The sequence below is a fragment of the Triticum urartu genome, chromosome 1 (genome assembly GCF_003073215.2).
Source record: "Triticum urartu cultivar G1812 chromosome 1, Tu2.1, whole genome shotgun sequence".
Classification (NCBI taxonomy): Eukaryota; Viridiplantae; Streptophyta; class Magnoliopsida; order Poales; family Poaceae; genus Triticum; species Triticum urartu.
In genome coordinates this window covers 525,681,701-525,698,235 of record NC_053022.1, presented here as the reverse complement: position 1 = coordinate 525,698,235, position 16,535 = coordinate 525,681,701, and the positions used below count along the sequence as shown (strand labels likewise).

The window sequence follows — 16,535 nt, the reverse complement described above, 5'->3', positions numbered from 1 at the left end:
ACGCTCACTCGGTCAGTCCCTTGCAAACATTCACTACCACCTAATTTAGAGTGTCATATTGCAGGGTCTGTCAACGATGACATGAGATTGTATTGTTCCTTGACTTCCACGCATGTAGGATTTTCAACGACGTCGAAGAGAGAAGGGAGGATGAGGTTCCCACTTAAATCACTGCTTATAGACACCCGTTGTGGATAGTTCGATAGTAGAGTACGTCGCTATTTCATTGGGTTCACCCATGTCATGGTCCATGAAGCTCCTAGACTTACTCTAGAGTCTAGAGACAACCCATTACAGGAGGTTTGTACATGCTGTCTAGAGACAACCTATTGTACCTGCCCTTGGTTATATAGCATGCTAAGATTTATGATAACTCAAAGCATAGTCCCAGATCATCCGCACCGCAGACTCTAGCATCCCTTTTAGAGTGTCCCCTTCTTGATTGCCGCCGTCCTGGTAAATGGTTAAGGAGACATTGTCATTGTGCTGTTCAATCCAGTCAATTAGAAAACACGACGGTAATAATTCTAATTCCGAGTAGCCATATGTTGGTAGAAAAACAGAATATTAGGTCTGCAGATGACATGATAATTCCAATTCAGAGTTTCCATATGTCAGTACTAAAACAGGATATTAGGTGTGCGCATCAATGCAGAGAATTGTTGTTTGGACATCAGGTCAAGCAAAGCAAGCATAAAATGCAGGTACGTTACACATGTAACCAAATAATTGGCTCACGAACATCACACATTATCGTGTACTAACCTGCAGTCTCTTGGATATGCCAGCTAATTTGAAGCTAACTTCATTGGAAACCTCTCCAGTGGAGCTCCCTTGGACAAACCGGCCAGTATGCCTTAGATACATCTTGGAGGATTTATTCCCAAAAGTCTTGTAGTTTGTACGCCACACTCCAGCTATGCTGAACCTCTCATCTATCAACTTATTCCCAAGTGGCCGTCTAAACCCCCCTCTAGCATTGGGATCTACAAGAGCTGAAAAGAGACTAAGCTCTTGATGGCATTTTCCACTTCAGGCTGCAAGCGTTATCAGATGAGTCTGCAGAAGATATGTTGCAACAGAAAGGACAGAGGTAGTTCCAATATGAACTCACGTCTATTAGGATCCTATTCGTATTCAACATCAGCCTTAAATCAAGATCTTTCGACAGGCAGGATACGTCTTCCAATAAGGGTTCTATCTGGTTCAATTCAATCTGCACGAGAAGTAACAATGGAGACGAAAGAGAAAGAAAACTATTTTTAGCTAGTAGTGGCTTGTATAATGAATAGTACTATATTTGAACAATTTAGCAAAAGCCACAGTACTTAAGTCACATATTAGAATCTAACCAACTGACACTATACATGGTATAAATGAAAATTTACCAAGAAAATGCTAAGCCCAGAAATATCTGCAGTAGAATGAAAAAACAAGGAAAAATGAATACTAATCACATCGAGCTACAGAAAACATCAGCCAGTGAAATAATCTCGCTTTAAAACAATTTCAAGCAAACATAGTTGCTTTTCCATAACAATGCTATGAGGCTGAGCTTTATTGCTGCAGTTTCTTTAGTTAGAGAACATAATGAGTTTAGAGCTAACTGCCCAAGTGATAGACTACAAACAAGAGACACGGATGGTTTAGAGAAACAAGGAACCACCGGCCACTTGAGGAGCAATCAGAAGACTACATATAGTGGGCGACTTGTGTGTAAAGACTGGATACATATTTACACATGCATTCATCTTAATGACAATAAAGGGTTTCCCCCCGCTTTATATTATAAAGCAACAATCCGAGCATACAACCGGCCATACAACAAAGGGAAAACAAAAGAGCAACAACGGTAAAGATACAAGACACCGAACGAGCCACTAACGTCGTCAAATGCATCAAGCACAAGCCTGAGCATCGAGGCCCTCGGTGAACCCGATCCTGCACACGACACGACAAAGACAAGGTAGTGCCCTGCAGCAGGAGGAGGCCACGCTCCGTCAACTCCGCCGAGGCCCATAGTCGATCAGCCAGCCGTCTCTACCTCCGAAGAAGGCCCCCTGCCCTCTCGCCCCGGACCATAGGACGCCACGCCGTCGGCAGGTAAAGCCGCTCACCCCGAGCGGAAGGCCGAGACCAACGGATGCCGGGGAGAAGACTACAGGCACAGCCACCTCTCCTCGCAGCGCCACACCCCATACATCGCCACCGCCGCTGCCGGATGAACGTCAACCGAAAGCAGCCGGGCAGGAACATCACTGAAGAAGACTGCCCCCCTCCTGCACCGAAGCCACAACCACCCCTCTGCTGACCAAAGGTGGCGCCTTCAAGAAGAATAATGACGCCGGCGCGCCATCACCACCCAACTGGAGAGTTTGCGCTTTCGCCCAGGTCACGGAGGTGGGAGGTGTGGGAGGGACCTCGATGCCGCCCCCCAGAGGAGAACGACGCCGGAGCGCCGCCGACATCGTGGCTGCAGCAGCCAGCCAAGGGTTTCCCCCGGTCCAAGCCCATCCAACCCTCCATCCCCAACTGACCGCATGAGCCAGGCGCACGGGTACCGGCAACACAGACCGGCGGGGCAGGAAGAGGCACAAGGGAGGAGGCCATCACTTCAGATCCGCTCAAGGGGCCAACGGGGAGACCCCAGGAGCCAGCTCCATGTCCACCACCGGCCCGCCGCCCACGTGGCCAGGCACGACCACTACTAGGAAAATGCTTATAGATAGAAGTTTACCAGTAGCGCCTGTTTATGACCCCACGCTACTAGTATTTAGTAGTAGCGCTGGGCAGAAAACACGCTACTACTAATATATAACAGCAGCGTTTGTTTGCTTGGGCCGCGCTACTGTTACATGGGCCGCAGGGCAAAAGCAGTAGCCCACTTAGTTGTAGCGTTTGTTTTGAACGGGCGCTACAGCTGGTGGGCTTAGCAGTAGCATCGGCCTCTAAACAACGCTACTACTAGAGCAAAAGAAAACTGGCCCGAGCGCCCCCGCACCCCCACACCCCCTCACACTCTCACAATCGATCCCCTCCGCCCGACGACGCCGCCGCGGTTAGGGTTCGTCCCCGGCCGCCTCACCCCCGTCGACGGTGCCGTGCGCCGCCACCACGCACGGTCACCTCTCGCCTACTCCGACGCTCCAGCCCCGTAAGTCCCCCTCGATCTCCTCCTCCCTGCGCGCGCCACACTAGCTAGGATCCAATCGATTTGCCGCGGCGGCTCGCCATGTTTTGGGATTTAGGGATTGCACGGTGGCTCCACGCTTCGATGCGACATGCTCTTCGCGTGATTGGGGAGAGAGTAGAGAGAGGGGTTAGGTGAGAGAAGTAGAGGCTTTTTGTTGCTCACCGAAACTTAGGAGAGAGTAGAGAGAAGTAGCTAGAGAAGTAGAGGCTTTTAGCACATATAATTGAAACTTGGGTTTTAATTCTTGGCTGCTGCCCCTGGAGGAGTGGTGGCGGCAGCGGTGCCTAGTGTTCTAGGGTTTAGAGAGGGGGCGTCCATGTCGTGACTATTGTTTCCGACATTTAGGATCATTGATGTAGTACTTGTAACTACTTGTCATTCCTTCGCTGGAACAACAGCATTTTTTTAGCTCTGATATGACAACAACGGTTAGGGTTTCAATTCTTGGCTACTGCCACTAGCTTCTTTGTTGATGCACATAAAGATATGACCAAGAAGCCCTCACTACTGTTATGTGGTTTCATGGAAAAATCAATGCTTGATTCGATACTCTCTTTCAGGTTGAAGAGAGTATCTGTATGTGGTGATGCTCAAATTGCTAAGTTCTTATGACGCTGTTAGTGAGCCCATTTTTGGTAAATTTCAGAAAAAGAAAACAAAGATAGACAGAGAGTTGCATCTGATCAAAAAGGGGGGTGTTTGCCTTTTATAGTTTTAATTATTGTGCATCTGATGCCAAAAGTGGAATGGATGTTTACTTATTGTGTTCTAGAAGATTCTAAGCTGGTTCAAATTTTGGATGTGGGAATAGATAAAGTGTTCCCCTGGACTGAACTTTATGTTTACTTTTTAGTTGTTATTTTGCTTGCCATGTGAACTCTAGCTATGAAAACTTTATGTTTACTTTTTGGATCGTTAATCCTTTAATCATATTGCTTTAGGGAAATGGCGCCACCACCACCACCACCATGTCGACGGTGCAAGTCAAGGTGCGCCAGCAGCCTTGCAACTGGCATGCTATTTGGCATCTACTTCAAGTCTAGTTTTCTTCATGCGGCGGTAATAAATTATATGAACCTAATAACTACTATTTTGTTTTTAGTGTTATTGGCAATAATGCATCGTGTATATATCATTTTGTACACAGATCATCCCATGCAATGTGAGGTCAGAATTCAACAATCTGACTGGAGACTCTGTGACCTTTGAGGCTCCTGGGGGCCCCTACACTATGGAGATCAAGAAAGGACGAAAGATGACGCAGGTGGGAGGAGATGGATGGGTCCGTTTCATCGACCACATGTGTATCACCGGTGGTGAGTTGATCAGCTTCTCCTTCAGAGCTGAAAGATCCAAGCTAGCCGTGATTTATGTCAACAAAGCAGAAGATTATGAGGATGATGAGGATGATGAGGATGATGACGACCCACTCGGTAACGCCATCGTAGCTCAAAGAATGAAGTTGAGCGAGGAGGAGGTGTGCAACCTATGGGACATCATTCCGCCATGTGCTGACTTCGTCGGGGTGCCATTCGTGACCCGCTTGACAAGTACCATGGTCAATCGGCATATCATGGTATGTTGCATTTACTGTAGTTTTTAGAGTAATTTGATGATATGCTTTATTGTTATACTTAGTTTAGAGTCCGATGATATATATGCTTAGTGAATCTTATATGCTTTATTGTTATACTTAGTTGTAAGTGCATCTAGTGCCCCTTAGTGATTTTGGTGTATTGAAGACTTATAGGTTAAGGGACTAATGCATTTGTGAGTGTACACAGGTCTATAAGTCTATGAGGAGTTTGATATTTACAAGAAAAGTCGACCCCTAAAAATGAATATCTTCGACTGAAGATTTTGGTATTTCTGAAGACTTTCATGAAGACTTTGAAAGTGAAGAAATTGGTGTGTCCGTGAAGACTTGATATTCATGCGAGGAATATGAAGCTTGAAGAATTTTGTTTTCATAGTTTTGTTTCTCTCTTTCTTGAGTCATAGGAAACACCGTACTGTTAAAGGGGGTCAAGGAAATACTAAGGAAAATTTTCCATGTGATGCTCAACTCAAAATCCTACGCCTACCAATCCCTTCGAGTGAAGCCATTGGAAATCTCATACAGTTCAGTCAATTTCTTCAGTGACAGAGACGAAGTTCTTATGGTCTCTGAGGAATTTGTCCTGACTGAGGAGTTAGGAATTCGCCAGTGCGGATTGCCTACACAGTGAGGAACATGATAGCCCTGAGGATTTTGCTACTCAAAATTCCGACCGTTGCTGTGCTATGCGCCAGCTGTCCCAAAATATCTATCCACCTAACGGTCATATCATTGAAAGGCATTTATGTCTTATCATGTCGGGCTGCTCCCTAGGCTATAAATAGCCACCCCCTACAACCACTAGCTGGTTGGCTGCTCCGAGAGAAACCAACACTTGTCATTTGAGAGCAACCCATCCTCTGAGGACTTTGAGCGAAAATCATCAAGTGAGGAAAAACCAAAAACCCAAAACCCAAACACCTACAAACCCCAAGTGATTGAGCATCACTGAAGAGATTGATCCTGAGTGGATCCGACGCTTGTTACCTTTGAAGACTGTGCTTCTTCCAGACGCTTAGGCGTCATGGTCTAGAGCATCCAAGAGGAATTGTGGATCGCCAAGTGACCAAGTTTGTGAAGGTTTGGAAGTCTCCTGAAGACTTACCATGAGTGATTGGACGAGGTCTGTGTGACCTTAGTTCAAGGAGAATACGGTGAGGACTGGTTGTTCTGAGCTGCGTGTTCAGGACTGGGTGTCCGGGACTGTGTGTCCTCGAGTTTAAATACTCAGCCGCTCCAACCAGACGTACAACTGAGACAGCAGTTGGAACTGGTCTACCAAATCATTGTCTTCACCAAGCTTACTGGTTCTATTTCCTCAACTCTTTCATTTCCTCATAACTGTGTTGTGTGTTTGTTCATATCTGTGTTTGAAGACTTTGACTGAAGACTTTCTCAATTTCCTCAGTTTAATTTCTTCAGTCTGTTTGTCTTTATCCTGTGGTATCCTGTGATTACGCTTCTTGTACTCTGTGCCTGTCTTCATTTCATCATGATGACTATGCTTGTATTCTGTTATGTTTACTTTTGAGTACTTATTCTGCTGCTAGTAGTTCTTCGCTAAGGAATTTCCTCACCAGCAAATTCCTCAGTGAAGAATTTCATAAAAATCGCCTATTCACCCCCCCTAGTCGATATAACACACTTTCAATTGGTATCAGAGCAAGGTACTCCCTTGTTCTATGTGATTTTGGTTTAACCGCCTGGAGTTTTAGTTATGTCGACCGCAGGTATGATCAAGGTCTCTGTTGGGTGTCCTACCTTCGATGGGACAGACTACCCCTACTGGAAAAATAAGATGCGAATGCATCTTGAGGCAATTGATAATGATCTCTGGTATGTTGTGGAAAATGGTGTTCCCTCAGTCACACCTTCTCTGAATGCTGCTGATGTGAAGAGATTCAAGCAACTCGACTCTCAAGCGAAGAATATCATATGTGGCCATCTGAGCAAAGGACAGTATGGCAGAGTGAGTACTTTGGAAACAGCGAAGCTTATCTGGGACAGGTTTTCCAAAGTGAATGAAGGAGTCTCAACTCAGTGTGACTCTCGAGGTGATGTTCTTCGCAATCTCTTCAATCGCTTCAAAAGACTCGACAATGAAAATGTTCAACAAACCTTCGATCGCCTCACTGACATCTCAAATGAGCTTCGAGCACTTGATGCCACTGACATCACTGACCATGAGGTGGTGAAGAAATTGCTGAGATCGCTTGATTCCTCATTTAACACTCTGGCATTGATGATACAAGAACGTGTTGATTACAAGTCACTTGATCCCGCTGATATTCTCGAGAGGCTAAATACTCATGAGTTCCAACTTGCTGAAAAGAGAGATCTCTATAGTTCACGCTATGGCAGAACACGTGCACTGAAGGCCAAGGCAGTATCTGAGTCCGAAGATGAAGACCCTGGTAGCAGCCTTGGTGATCCTAAAAAACTGAGCCATGATCTGGCTCTGCTCGTGAAGAAGTTCCAAAAGTTCTCAAGACGTGGTCGTCTTGGAAGATCCTCAGGGAGCAATGATTCCTCATCCAGTGACTTCAAGAAGAGGCTCTGTCACAAATGCAAGAAACCTGGACATTTCATTCAAGATTGTCCTCAGTGGGAAAAGGGATCAAAGAAGAAGAAATACAAGGATTACAGATCTGATGATGCGAAGAAAAAGAAGAAATCCACAAAATCTTCATCATCAAAATCCTCAAAGTCTTCATATCACAAGAAGAGTAGCTCCAAGAAGGCTAGGGCATTCATTGGCAAGGAAATGGACTCCGAGGCTGAATCTGAAGAAAATGAGGAAGAGGAGACATCTGAGGAATCCAAATCCAGAGTGGTGAGCCTAGCTCTCGCTACTGCATTCGCCAGCAAGTCTATCTTCAACACTGAAGAAAATGACCTCACCAACAAGGCTGATGAAAGTGATGATGACTACGCTCCCACCTATTGCTTCATGGCAAAGGGTGCCAAGGTACTCAAATATACCACCTCTGAATGAAGTGAGAATGAATCTGATGAAAACCTTAAGCCCAACTATTCTAAACTTGCTAAGATTGCTATAAAACAACAAAGGGCTTTAGAAAAGGTTCAAAACATGCTAAATAAAAGTGATGGTATGTTGGGTGAAGAAATGGATCGCACTGAAACTTTGACTGAAAATCTTTAGAGACTTCAGTCCAAGCTTGACAAACTTCAAAGTCATCGTAACACTCTCTTATCGGATCATGAGAAGCTTTCTTATGAATTTCTTCAAAGAAAGCAAGATCTTGAGAAGCTAAGAGTGAGTTATGAGGATCTTCAGAAGGAGCGCGATTCATTACTTGCTCAACAAATCAGCGCTTCTCAGGAATAATTTGTTCCTCCATGCTTGAAGTGCATTGAACGTGAATCTCCTAATTCTTCACCTGAATGTTCAAATGTTGCTAATGTTTCAAATTCTTCACATGCCTCTGCTATCACGAATTCCTCATCTGAGGACATTGCTAGTATCACTGACGATGTAGGGCTGAAGGAATTGTACACGACAGGCATGTACAAAAGCCTCAAAGGGCATCAGGCTCTTTGTGATGTGCTTAAAAAGCAGATCCTCAACAGGAACCCTAGGAAAGAGGGTATCGCCTTTGAGAGGAAACTCAATGCTGATTATACATATTGGAAGCCTGAGCAGTACCCCAAAACTACATGGGTTGCTGCAAAGGGACCTCCAGTTGATCCATCAAACTTATCTGGATTTGCATGTGAATCTCCTCATTTTGATGATGAGTCAATTGACTCCAACTATAAGCTATTCAAAAATCAGAATGGTGAAGTATTTGCTAGATATGTTGGCACTAACTGCAGGAACGGCTCCCCTATGAAGAAAATCTGGGTTCCCAAAAGATGCCTTGAAAATCTTCAGGTGAATGTCATCATGACGCCACCTGTGAAGAATAGGAACCCCAGATCAAATTCTTCATATGGACCAAATTCTTCATATGGATTCAAGTCCTCATATGGACCAAATTACTCATATGGATCAAAGTCCTCATATGAACATCATCGTGCTAACCCGTCTGTTTCGCAGGGAAGATCTAAGGATTATGGATATGTGCATTATTCTTCAAATCATTATGTCCATAATTCCTTGGAGAATTTCTCTGCATACTCTTATGCTTACTCTAACCCCTCTTATGTGAAACGAAATGGACTGGCTTCTATGCCATCCTTCTCGTATGGAGCTCGCAGAATGATGAACTCTTTGCCATCCCTTCAGATGTGGGTGGTGAAGAAAAAGAACTAATCTCTTCTGCAGGGTCAGGTCTCCAGACGCGCGTAATCGTCTGAAGAATTTGCTGGAGACCTGAGCAATGCCTGATAGGACGCAGGCTAATCATGAAGAAATGAACTTTCATTTCTCACATCCTCATATTGCTTTATCAATCCTTTTACTTGATAAAATTGATCTGATGAATTGATGTCATATTCTTCACTGATGAAGCATATGAGTTTTGCTGCACTAATTCGTCTGCAGGATGATCAACCTAAAGCCACTGAGTGGGTCCTCGATAGTGGATGTACAAACCACATGACTGGTGACAAGAATCTATTGATGGATGCTCCGTTATCTCCGTCACATCTGAAGCATATCATCTTTGCTGACAAAGGCAAAAGTCAGGTATTGGGTCTAGGTAAGGTTGCGATTACAAAGGATCGACACATGGACAAAGTCATGCTTGTTGAGTCCTTAGGATACAACCTTATGTTTGTCTCAATGCTTTGTGATCTTGATATGGTTGTTGTCTTTGGCAAGTATCGTTGTGTTGTGGTTATGGAAGCTAACAATTCCAAAGTCTTCGAAGGCTTTAGGATAGGAGATCTGTATATTATTGATTTCTCTACAGGACCACAACCAGCCGTGTGCTTACTTGCAAAAGCTTCAGAAGGCCGGCTCTGGCATCGACGACTTGGTCATGCAGGCATGAGAATTTGCACACGCTTGCGAAGAAGAAGCATGTCATTGGCATCAAGAATGTCAAATTCCTCAAGGATCACCTATGCGGAGCCTGTGAAGCTGGGAATATGACGAAGGCCAAGCATCCAGCGAAGACTATCATGACCACCACTCGTCCGTTTGAATTGCTTCACATGGATCTCTTTGGTCCTAATCATTATTCTTCTATTTCAAATGAAGCATCTCAATATGGCTTTGTTATTGTTGATGATTATTCTCGCTATACATGGGTCCACCTTGTTACTTACAAACATGAAGTGCAGGAAGTCTTCAAACGATTTTCCTTGAGGACTTCAACCAACTTTGGTGTGAAGATCAAGCACATCAGAAGTGACAATGGCACTGAGTTCAAGAATTCTGGTCTCGATGACTATCTTGATGAACTTGGTATTACTCATGAGTTATCCACTCCCTACACTCCTCAGCAGAATGGCATCGTGGAGCGGAAGAACATGACTCTTGCTGAGATGGCTCGCACTATGCTTGATGAATACAAAACGCCTCGTCATTTCTGGACTGAGGCAATTGATACTGCGTGCCACATCATCAACAGAGTATATCTTCACAAATTCTTCAAAAAGACTGCCTATGAACTCCTCACTGATAAGAAACCCAATGTAAGTTATTTCAAAGTCTTCGGTGCTAAATGTTGGATTAGAGATCCTCATCACAACTCAAAATTTGCACCGAAAGCACATGAAGGTTTTATGCTTGGTTACGGAAAGGACTCGCACACCTATAGAGTCTTCAACAACGTTCTTCACAAAGTTGTTGAAACTATAGATGTGCGGTTCGATGAAACTAATGGCTCGTAAAGAGAGCACCTACCTACTATGATAGATGAACCAGCACCTGAGGAAACTATCAAGTTCAAGGCTACTGAGGATGTCATTCCTACTGAAGAATCTGCTGAAGAATTCATTCCAGAACATGAAGAATGTCGAGCTAATGCACCTGAAGAAAATGCTGAAGAAAATGGTGCTGAAGAAAACGCTGATCAAACTCTTCAACGACAACCAGTTCATCCTCGCATTGCAAAAGAAGTGCAAGTTGAAAAGATCATCAATGACATCAAAGCGCCAGGTCCTCTCACACGCTCAAAAGCTTCACATTTGTCTAACTTTTGTGGGCAGTATGCTTTTGTCTCTATTACAGAGCCCACTAAGGTAGATGAAGCATTTCTGGAGCCTAAGTGGATTTAGGCCATGCAAGAAGAATTACATCAGTTCGAGCTCAACAATGTCTGGGAACTGGTCAAACGTCCAGATCCTCGCAAGCACAACAGCATCGGCACAAAGTGGATCTACCGCAACAAGCAAGATGAAAATGGCCTTGTGGTGAGGAATAAGGCACGGCTTGTAGCTCATGGCTACACATAGGCTGAAGGAATTGATTTCGATGAAACTTTTGCACATGTTGCTAGACTTGAGGCTATTCGCATATTACTTGCTTATGATAACCATCATGATATCACTTTATATCAAATGGATGTGAAAAGTGCATTCCTCAATGGTAAGCTTGAGGAAGAAGTATATGTTGCTCAACCCCCAGGTTTTGAAGATCCAAAGAATCCTGACAAAGTCTTCAGACTCAACAAGGCCCTCTATGGCCTCAAGCAGGCCCCACGGGCTTGGTATGATACCTTGAAGGAACTCCTCATGAAGAAAGGCTTCAAACTCGGTTCACTCGACCCTACTCTTTTCACTAGATCTTATGATGGTGAATTGTTTGTGTGCCAAATATATGTTGATGATATTATCTTTGGCTGTACTGACCAACGTTATAGTGATGAATTTGCCTATATGATGAGTGAAGAATATCAAATGTCTAGGATGGGAGAGTTGAAATTCTTCTTAGGTCTTCAAATTCGTCAACAACACAATGGCATATCATATCTCAGGAGAAATACCTCAAGGATGTACTGAGGAAATTTGGCATGCAAGATTACAAAGGCGTCAAAATTCCTATGCCCACAAATGGCCATCTGTGCACTGATGAAAATGGTATTGACTTCGATCATAAGGTATACCACTCCATGATAGGTTCCTTATTGTACTTATGTGCATCTAGGCCAGATATAATGCTTATTGTTTGCATGTGTGCCTAATTTCAAGCTACACCGAAGGAATCACACCATAAGGCTGTGAAGCATATTCTTCGATATCTAGCTCACACACCAACACTTGGATTATGGTACCCCAAGGGCTCGGCTTTTGATCTTGTTGGATATTCTGACTCTGACTATGCTGGTGATCGTGTGGATCGCAAGTCAACATCTGGTACATGTCATTTCCTCGGACGATATTTGGTCTGTTGGTCCTCGAAGAAACAGAACTGCGTATCACTATCTACTGCTGAAGCTGAGTACATTGCCGCTGGTTCTTGCTGTGCCCAATTGCTATGGATGAAGCAAACCCTCAAGGACTACGGCGTCAACATGAAGAATGTGCCTCTCTTCTGTGACAATGAGAGTGCCATCAAGATTGCTCACAACCCAGTTCAGCACTCGAAGACAAAGCACATTCAGATTCGTCATCATTTTCTTCGTGATCATGTGTTGAAGGGCGACATTTCTATTGAGCATGTGAAGACTAAAGAACAACTAGCCGATATCTTCACAAAGCCCATGGATGAGAAGAGATTTAGCAAGTTGCGGTGTGAGCTAAATGTCCTAGAATCTTCGAATGTTCTTTGAAAAGGACACTCATCCTAACACTTATGCAAAATTGATGACTTAGATGTGCAACACATGAAGAAACGTTTTTCTTCAATCAATGAAGAATAACACTCTTAGTGTGAAGAAATTAACGAAGAATTTGATTCTCAGAACCCTACGATAATTGTATGCGGTGTCTGAAATCATCATTCTTATACGGTGGGTCACGCCACCGCCAAAAGTTGAAATTCCTCAATTATTCATATTCTTCAACTTTGCATATTCTTCACTGGTTCCGTCGTTTTTCTTCATTGGCTATATATATATGAGTTTATGTCCTCTACATCATTCATTTATTGCTATTTCTTCAAGTTGGTTTTCTACTAAGTGAATGTGATCGGACCCTTCCCGTCTATGCTTTACTCAACCCAATCTGTTCATAAATTCTTCATGTGCGTTCTATTTGAAACTCGTTCAAAATCTTCACCATGTCCTTGTCAGCTGAAGAAATTGCAAACGGAACTTTAAAACCTATCTTATCTAAGTTTTCGGCTTTGCCGCTGAAACCGTTTCGCATCCCACGATACACTTATCCACTCACCCACGATTTAACACGATCTCCACCTCTCACTACGTGGGTGACACATGTCATGCGAATGAGAAGGGTCAGGGGCACGTTCGTCCAATTTCTTCGGGCGAGCAGTTTTTCACCGTGGCTATAAATAGCCCTCCTTCCCTTCCTCACTTCTTTTACTCCGCTCGACCTCTCTCTCCAGCTCGAGCTTCTCAAACCCTAGCGTCGCCGCTACTTCATCGCCGCCGGTGAGGAAGAGCTTCACTGCCTCGACCTCGCCGCCGATGTACTTGCGCCGACCGCGAAAATCTTCACTCCGCCGCCGAGTAGCCGTCTTCCTCTGCCAAGTTAGGGCGTGGAAGATCTCCACAGACGAACTTCACATCTCCTCACTCCAGTTCGTCGTGTTCTTCGTCCAGGGTAATTAAAAGTTACTTTTAACTGCCCTCATTGATTCGAATGATTATCTACAAAATCTTCAAATGTGTTTTTCTTCACATCTGCACACACTGAACACCTCACAAGTCATCTGTTCTTGATTCGTTTCTCTAAGCATCATTTTTCTTCAAGATTCCTCAATTGTGTGGATCTTCGATCTATACAACTCTGCACCTAAGACAAAGAACGCTTAGTGAAAATCTTCAAGACTCATCTGGTCAAATTCCTCAAACTTGTTCTTTTTGAAAAACCTTCTAAGAACGCATATGACCTCTCCAAATTCCTCGCAACTATACTCTGTTCACAGGTACACATGTCAGCTGCTGAATCACTAGGTTCTCATCAACTTAACTCATTTGCAGCGTTCTTCAAAGAAAAGTTGCATACTTCTTCAGAGAATTCGATTGTTCAAATTCCTCAACTGAAGAAAATGGCTGATGGTAAAAGGCCACAGAAGGGAGGAAAGAGGCCTGAGGTAAATATAACGTTTGAGATCCCTGATGACATATATGATGGGTACTGCACACCTACTGAGGAAACCAAGAATGAGCGCAAAGTGCGCAAACAGAGGATAGAGAGGAGATGGGCAAGAGAATGGAGGGAGTACAGATATGTCACTCCTAAGTACATGAAGAAATTCGCACTCAATCCTCCATGCCCAAGAGCTCCATTGGCACCTGGCCAAATAGCAGACCCCACCAGCCTCAAGCGCGGTGAGGAGTATCCTGATGAATGGGCCAAGCGCCAAACCAAGTTGGCTAAGCAAGCCAGAGAAGCAGTGAGGAAATTCAATGAAGACTCTGCCGCTGCTGATGCCTCTGCTGAGGCCTCTGCTGTCAAGCCAAAGAAGGCTATGTCTAAGAAGCCTGCACGCAGGCCAAGTTCCTCAGCAATGCCCTCACGGCCAGAATCATCAAAGCCCTCATGGCCAATTCCTCTGCTGCTCCTGTTCCTCCAAAGTCCTCAGCTCCTCCACCAAACCCTTCAGCTGTTTCGACCAAATCCTCAGCACCTGTGCATCTCGCTTCGTGCCAAAGGACTGCCGGCATCTCCATTGCCTCAGGTGTCTCAGCTAGTTCCTCAGCTGCACCAAGTTCCTCAGCTGGCCCCTCACTGCTGAAGACAAAGGCCACTGCTGGACGAGGTCCTCGCCCAAGTCCTCAAAAGAAGCAAGTCGCTTTCGAAGTGCCGTCTGATGAAGACGAAGATGATGATGATGAACTTGAAGAAATCATTAGAGATAGGCAAGTCAGAGCCGCTAGAGTCAAAGGATCAGAAGTGCCACTGCTTTTGGATCCCAAGCTGATCCTCGACTACATTGATGATTGGCACATTGACCCCAACACTCCCTTGCCTGACTTCAAGCTGACTCCTGGCCAAAGTCACATGCTGACCCACTTCATTCAAGAAGAAAAGTGGAAATTTGAGAAGGCCAGGCAGATCAAGAAAGCGCAGTACAAGAAAGAGCGCTATCTGAAGAAAAACGTTGTCTCTATGACAACTGAAGAACTTGTCGCAATTCAGACTGAGATTAAGAAACTCAGTGATAACTTTGACGCATATCGCTCTAATTGGCTTGGAGCCAAGGTTCGTTTTGTGAAACTTGCGAATAACTTCACTTCAAATGTTGCAGCCCCAACGCAACAGGAAAATCCTCAGGCTGAAGCATCTGCTCAGCCTACTGAAGAAAATGCCAGCATCGCTGATGACAATTAGGCTGTTGAAGATAATGTGAGTTCCAGGGCTGATGACTGCATTCCAGCCGCTGAAGAAATTGCCAGGGCACCAACTAGTGGTGTGCCTGAAGAAACTGAAGAACTCAGGGCAACTGCATCAGTTGTGCCTGAAGAAAATCAACCAGATTCCTCAGCTACTCCTGCACCAACTTCAACTCCAAGCCTTCCATCTGCATCAGATGTGAAGAAGACCAAGGTTGCAGCGTGCTGTAGTGAAGAAAAGGAAAGCATCAGCTGCTTCAGATTCTTCAGCTCCGAAGAAAATGAAGCCTATGACAAGTTCGTTTGCAAATCCGATTGATGTTGTTCCCATCTCAACCAGACCATCAAAGGACCTTGTTCCTTTTGATGAAGAATATGTGACCCCCGGCGGATCTGATGAAGAAACTCCTTCTGCTGCTTCGTCTGAACCATTGGATGAAGAAATTGAAGTGGATGTGATCCCTTCAACACCTATCATCTCCTCGCCTATGCCTCAGTTCACAGCTGAAGAGGCTGGCGTTGAAGAAATGGAAGATGAAGATGTGGACATTGGCTGCTCCACACCCATAATCAGTGATGAATTCTGGGAAAGTCAGCATCCAAACTCACTAATGTTCACCCCACTACAGCAAATTCCTTAGTCCCCCACACAAACTGTACACATGGGCTCTGAAGAAACTCATCCCAATGCATCTATCCATGAGGAAATTCCAGCCACTAGCGCTGAAGAAACTGCTGCTGCTAAACAACCAACGACGCAGACTGCCACTGAGGAGGAACCAGAAATTCCTCAGCTTGAAGAACCTGCGATTGAGATTCCTGAGGTCGTGATGCAACTCACTGACACTCCTCTGCCGAAGCCAAAGGATCCTTTCTCATGCAAGCAAAAGTTCAAGGCTGATGATTTCTTTGGCGAGCACGTATTCTTCGAAGATTACAACCCATATGACTCTGCTCGCATTAGGAAGAGGCGTTTCTGGACTTCTAGTCAAGCCAATTTCTATTCCTCAGTGTTGTTCAACAAGGAGAAGATCTTCTACCATGAGCATATTCCTCACGTGGATATCGAATCTCTGCCGTGCTTCGCAACAGTCCTTAGTGTTCTTCACGATGCTGGACTGCTCAACTTTTGCTCTGACATCTGCGGTTGGAATGAAGAACTGATTCTTCAATTCTATGCAACGCTGCACATCACCGGATATGCTGAAGATGTGAATTCATGGGTGCTGGACTGAATGTCTCAAAACACTCACTACACTGCACCAGCCTCTGAATTGCTTCGTGCTCTACCACTCAGTCCTCCCCTTGAAGAAGCTCGCTGCATCTACAGTGAACATGAGCTCACACATCATTACATGCAGGTGCTGATGAA

At 44.7% G+C, this 16,535-nt stretch overlaps 1 pseudogene; it reads right to left on the bottom strand.

Moving 5' to 3' along the window:
- Nucleotides 1–357: 357 nt before the first annotated feature.
- Nucleotides 358–16,535, bottom strand: part of LOC125533046 — a 28,238-nt pseudogene continuing 12,060 nt past the window's right edge.